The sequence below is a fragment of the Propithecus coquereli genome, unplaced genomic scaffold (genome assembly GCF_000956105.1).
Source record: "Propithecus coquereli isolate 6110/MARCELLA unplaced genomic scaffold, Pcoq_1.0 Scaffold285, whole genome shotgun sequence".
Lineage (NCBI taxonomy): Eukaryota > Metazoa > Chordata > Mammalia > Primates > Indriidae > Propithecus > Propithecus coquereli.
In genome coordinates, this window is record NW_012148452.1 from 2,888,407 (window position 1) to 2,894,570 (window position 6,164).

Sequence of the window (6,164 nt, forward strand, 5' to 3'; positions counted from 1 at the left end):
AGGCATCAGGGACACCCCACCCTGCTCAGGACAGAAGAGGGGCTGGTTTGGAGACTGCTGGAGTGATGTGTGTCCCTGGGAACCTCAGGTCTGACTTGCCGCAGGTCACATGCTGAGGGGGTCTATGGCACAGCTGGGCTCAGAAGCCAGGCCCCCTGGATCCCATTCTATGACTCTCCCCCTGTGGGGACAGGACACCGCTGAAGTGATGGCTATGGGGACACTATGAACAAGGGTGGGGGTAAGACGCTTGAGGAGGAGGGGCCCTGGGGTCCAGGAACCCAGGTTACTGCGGGACTTTGATATTCTTATCCTCTTATCGCCTGGGGCAGCCACTTCCCCTCCACCCAGGGTCTGAGGCAGCGGTGGTCTCTTAAAGCAGCACTGTCCCATTTCTGGCCAGCTGGCCCTACACAGCTGCCCTCCTCACCACTTTCTCTTCAGAGGGGGTGAGGGGCCCTGTTCCCCTTTCTCTGTCCCATTTTAAGGGCCCAGGAATGGGACAACCTTCCAGGTCAAGGGGCCCCTTCCTGAAGGGAAGGATGTGGGGCAATCTCCCTCCCTGCAGCCCCCCTGCCAGTGCTCTCCTGAGAGTTCCCTGAAGTCTGCGTGGCCCTGTCCTTACTAAATGGGGCACCCAGAGGACAGGCCCATGGCCTTCTGGGAAAGAACCACTGGTGGTTCTCACTCTCTCCTACCTCTTTCCTCCCCCAAGCCCGTTCTTCTTGATTCCAGAGCCAAGCCCCCTGAGAGGCTTGGAGAGCCCAGACTCAGCCCACCCAGCCCCCCTGCCCAGATCCACACCCTGCTCCCCTCCCCCAGCCAGGGGCCCAGGCTGGGCAGCTTCCTGCCTTCCCCATGGGGAAAGCGGGGGTGGCATGCAGGTGGGCGGGCCTGTGCCCACATCCGGTGGCCGCCAGAACCTCCCCTCAGAGCCTCTTTCCCTCCACTCCTGCAAGCCCCCTTTCTTTCCTGCCCCCATGGCACCTATGGACCTTAGGACCCTGGCCCTCACCACTGCTCTGCCCTGCTTTTCCGTCCCTACAGATCCCAAGCACGAACGCCCAGCCTGGTGCCAGGAGGCCCCCTGGCCTGAGTGTGCGCCTGAGTGTGTGCCGTGTACTGTGCTGAGGGGCCAGGCCTGCCCTCCTGCAGGCTGGGGCTGGGGAGAGGTGGCTTTGTGGGGTGCTGAGGGTGTTGTGGGATGCTGGTCCGGACCCCGTTTCATGCTTCAGCACCTCCGTGGCCTCTCTGGGAAGCACATATAGAGGAGCCGTGGCTTGGTCTGAATGTCCACAAGGGAAGGGAGCTCTCTGGGCTGGGGTCAGTGGAGGTGGGGCTCAGAGAGAATGTCCTTTTCTTGTGCTAGAATTCTGGACTCCCTGTTTTGGTAACTCACCAAAGGCACTGTCGGGGAGCCCCTCTCTCCAGGGGTCAGCTCCAATGGCCTGAGTCAGTCCCAGGCTCTTGAACCATCCCTGGGAGCCTGTGCTGTGGGGGGAAGGGCAGGCTTGGGGTCCCGGAAGCCACCTGCCCAGGGCGTGTGATGGTCTCTTCGGGCCCCCTCCCACCAATACCCAGCCTTGTCTCTGGTTTCCTGTCAGTCTGTCCTCCCTAGGGAGGGGAGGGGCGCGCTAATCTGCGCTGCGGTGTGGGGGCGGGCTCCAAGACCGTTGGGCGCCCTGAGATCTGGCCCACGTGGCCTCGGGGTTATAAGCCCTGCCCGCCCTGAAGGGAACCCCACTTTGGAGCTGGAGCACAGGGCTTGCTGTCCTCAGCCCTGCAGCAGCAGGTAAGGGCCAGAACTTTTGCTTCGGCCTCAATCGGGGCCTTGCCTCTGGGCCTCAAGGGGCCAGGAGGGGCTTGGGTTGCAGGCTGTGGGTGGAGATGCTTGGGGGTGGTCAGGGGCCTGGGTGCCAAGGCTTATAAGCAAAGCTCGGGTCAAAGAGGTGCAAAGACCCTCAGATCTTCCAGCCGTCATGGCGAGACAGCTCCTCAAAATAATCTCTAGCCAAGGGAGGTAAAATGGCTCCTGGCCTCCAGATGAAGAAAGAGCTGGGTAGGGTCTGAGGGAGTAGGGTGGGGATGGCAGAGGGTGGGCAGAGGCTAAGAAGTGGGGCCAGTGTCAGCGAGGGGCATTGGGTGTCTTCCTCTGCCCAACATGGCCACCATTTCTGTTGGGATACTCTTGGGTTCCGGCCTGGGGAGCAGCAGGGCAGTGAGGGAGTCAGGGCCGTGGGCTGATGGGGAGTCTGGGGCCCAAGGCCCTGGGGGTCGGGGGGCTGTGGCTGCCTCATTTGGACTCTGGAGGGCGGGCAGTGTGGCTGGTGTGGCTGGGAGGGGCCAGCCAGGGGGTCGCAGAACTGGGGACTGGGGTGAGGCCTGCAGAGGCCATGGTCTCTACCTGAGCGTCCCTGAAAGTGGGGGATGGGGTGGAGTCTTAAGGGGGAAGGGAAGAGGGAACCAAAGAGGAAGTGGGGGAGGGAGGTAGAGGAGGCAAGTCTGGCGCCATGCTGAGTCACCGCCCACAAGGCCCAGGGCGGGCCTTCTGGGGGCCACAGCAGGGTGCTGGGGTCTTAGGGAGCCACAGGGAGGGCTAGGGGCTCTCGAAGCAAGAGTGAGGAGGAGCAGGCGGCCTGAAGAGTACACGCGGACGGACAGACAGACAGTGCAGTCACCCATAAAGTAGAAAGCACTACTAACAGCACTGGAGGGTGTAGTGTTTCCTACTTTATGGATGAGTGTACTGTGGGCTTCGGAGACCACGCCATGGCCACCGCCACTGCCACCATCTTCCTCGACTCTCGGGACCATGTATGACAGGTGAGCACCTCACGCACTTTTGCCACCTGCCCAGACCCCTGAAAAGCTTCCACTGCCGCCACAGTGCTGCCCTTCCTGGTTCCGGACAATCAGGAAAAGGCCACAGCAGCCCCTCTGCTGCCTGGAGTCTGGGGGGTGCGGGCAGGGCTGGATACATGGACTCCCGATGCAGCAGCCACGAGCAGATGAGGGAGGCTGGCAAGGGAGGGCAGGTGGAGTGGAATGGGTGGTGGTGCCAGGGACCCCAACACTAATAAAGAATGGACTCTGCTTCTTCTTTGTCTGAGACTCTGTTGCTGGGCGGGGGATGGCTGCATGGGGGTAGCCGGCACATGGATGGTGTGGGCACACAGAAGGGCTGGGAGGGAGAACCACTCTCACTCTCCTGAGAGAGAAATGGGTTAGGCCCTGACTATGAGATTAGAAGAGGCCTCTGGGCCTGGCCAGGCCACAGCTGGAGGCGACAACCACCCGGAGGATCTGCAGAAAGGGGGAAGGGCATGAAGGGGCAGGGGTGTGAGAGCCTCTCGCACCTTTTACCCTAGCTCTGGCCCTACCCTGCCCTCCACTCTCCATTCCCCCACACTGAAGGCTGCCTACCTCCAGTTTATTTATTTATTTATTTATTTTTAAGAGATGGGGTCTTGCTCTGTTGCTCAGGTTGGAGTGCAGTGGCACAATTATAGCTCACTGCAGTCTCAAACCCCTGGGCTCAAGTGATACCCTTGTCTCAGTCTCCCGAGTCTCTGGGATCTACAGGTGCATGCCACCAGGCCTGGATACCTCCAGTTTCAATCTAAGACAGTCTAGATTGGTAGTATAAGAATTGGGCAAAGACACACATCGTCTTATACATAGACAAGGGCACAGATACCAATATACAAAGCACACGTACACCAGCATACCAGTGCCTTTACACACAGAGGCCCTGTACATGTATGCCAGTAACACAAATGTACAGTGACACACACACACACACATACACGCACACACTTGTATATATATATATAAGTGACATGGCTGGCATGTCACAGAGTGACACACAGGGATATACACATACCCAGGACACATACATATTCAATAGTACACACACATGCGATGATATAAACATGACATGTGTCACACATAGAAGAGCATCCACATACACACATAGTGACATTCACACAACAAACACAGTAACTCCACACATACACATATATAGTGATGCATTCATTTACGATGATAAATATAAAACAGATACATGGTGATATATATATATATATATATATAAAAAACCGTGTCATTACACATATTTACATGACTATGAGTGTGACATCATATATGCTGTAATGCCATAGAATGACATCCATATGCATACATATCCTTATGTGTTGTAATTTATAAACTCACACAATGATAGCTTCACATACACATTACAGCACACACACACTGTGGCAAACAGACATGTATGCAATGACACACACGGACGCATGCATACATATACACCCAATGAGATTCATAGACATATAAGAGCACATATAGATATGTAATGCCCCCATATACAGAAATAAATACGTGTCTATTCTATGTACGCATACTATACACGTGCATGCACACAATGGCATGCATATATACCCTGACATAAACATCAGCAACACACATCGTGCAGTGGCGTGCATATTAATCTACACTCTGCTTTAGGGAAGTAAAGATGTCATCTCCTCCCCTTGCACCCCCTCCCTCCAGTTCCATTGGCTCTGGCCTGGGTGGAGCCCATAGTCAAGGCTCCGAGGTTCGGTGTTGCTGCTGCTATTCTGCGGGAGTGCCACACGAGGGCCCCCGACCTTGGCTTGCACCTCTGCCTCTGGGGACTCCATCCAGGCCCCTGCCCCCACATACAGGCTGACTCCTGGGTGGGAGAGTTCCCATGTCCGTGTCCCAAAAAGCTATTTTCTCACAGCAGCGAGGCCTAAGGCTAGACAGAAGATGAACTTCCAGACAATTTGGGGTAAAGCCAACCCACTGGGCCATATGGTCTTCCCTGCTGGCCTGGGACTAGCCAGGTTGCGCCCCAAATGCTGTCTGCCGGGAGGAAGCTGAAGCAATTCTCTCAGCCTATTTCTACCTTGGTCTCTTTGCTTTTAACTTCCTGTTGTCATCTCCTTGATTTCTCTCTCTTTGTTTCATCTCAAATCCCATCTTTTCCTGTCCTGCCCTTCTCTGTGGCTGGATCTCTGTCTACCTGTCATACCCTCCCCTGTGTCTGCCTCCCTCAGTCTCACCCGATGTGATGTGGGGAGGACGAGCTGCAGCCCCCTGCCTCCGTCCCCCGGAAGGTGTGAGGGTGTGCAGGAACGAGAGGTGGGAGGCCACATGTGGGGGGCGCTGGGCCAGCATCCCGTGAGAAACCTGCTCTTCCCTCTGTCCCGACCCTGTCAGCTGGTCCAGCCCACCAGTCCAGCGCCATTGCCATGGAAACCAGCAGCTGACTTCCTATTGGTGGGCGGGAGGGGAGGAGGAGGGGGAGGGGAGGGCTGGCTCTCCCCTACTCGCCCCCCCCATTCTGAGGCTCAGCCCTCCTCCGCGCCCACCATCTCGAGACTCCCGGACTGTAAGGGACCCCTGCAGTCCCCAGAGCTGAGGCCGGCAGGGGCAGAGACTATGAGGCAAGCAGCCCATCGACCCAGGCCTCCTTAGGACCAGCCCGCCGCCCAGCAAGCAGGAGAGAGCAGCAGAGAGGGAAACAGGAGATAAAGGACCACAGCGGACCAGTGGGGATCCCCCCCAGCAGCACCTGAGGACCTTAGCCAGGTGGAGGGGTCGTGATGGATGGCCAGACTCACAGACGCTGACAGACACACAGCCACACCAATGCACACAGCTGCACAGCACTGACATACTCGGATACAACCAGTGACAGCATCACACACTGCCACAGCCCTGCAATACAGACACCCACACGCACACAGAAACAACTGGTAACTCTGAAACAGGCAGACAGTGACACACAGCACCACTCCCCTCAACACACATAAGTGGGAGCACCCACCCTCCAAACACACACAAGCCAGCGCTGACCTGGACAGACAGACCTGGAGACACACGCACACCCTCACCCAGGCGCTGCTGTCAGTGGCCCCTGCGCACCCTTCCCACCCCCACGGGGACACCCTCGCTCCTTCACACACTCGCACACGCACACAGCCACGAGCAAACATAGCTCACATACCCCCGGCACCAGCTCCGGCAGCCCCGACGCCTTCTGCAGCCTCCTTTGTGGGAGGGGAAGAGCTCAGCCAGCCTTGGATGGAGCCTCGGTGAAGCCAAGCGCTCAGAGGGAGAGGGTCTGGCCTGGCATGACC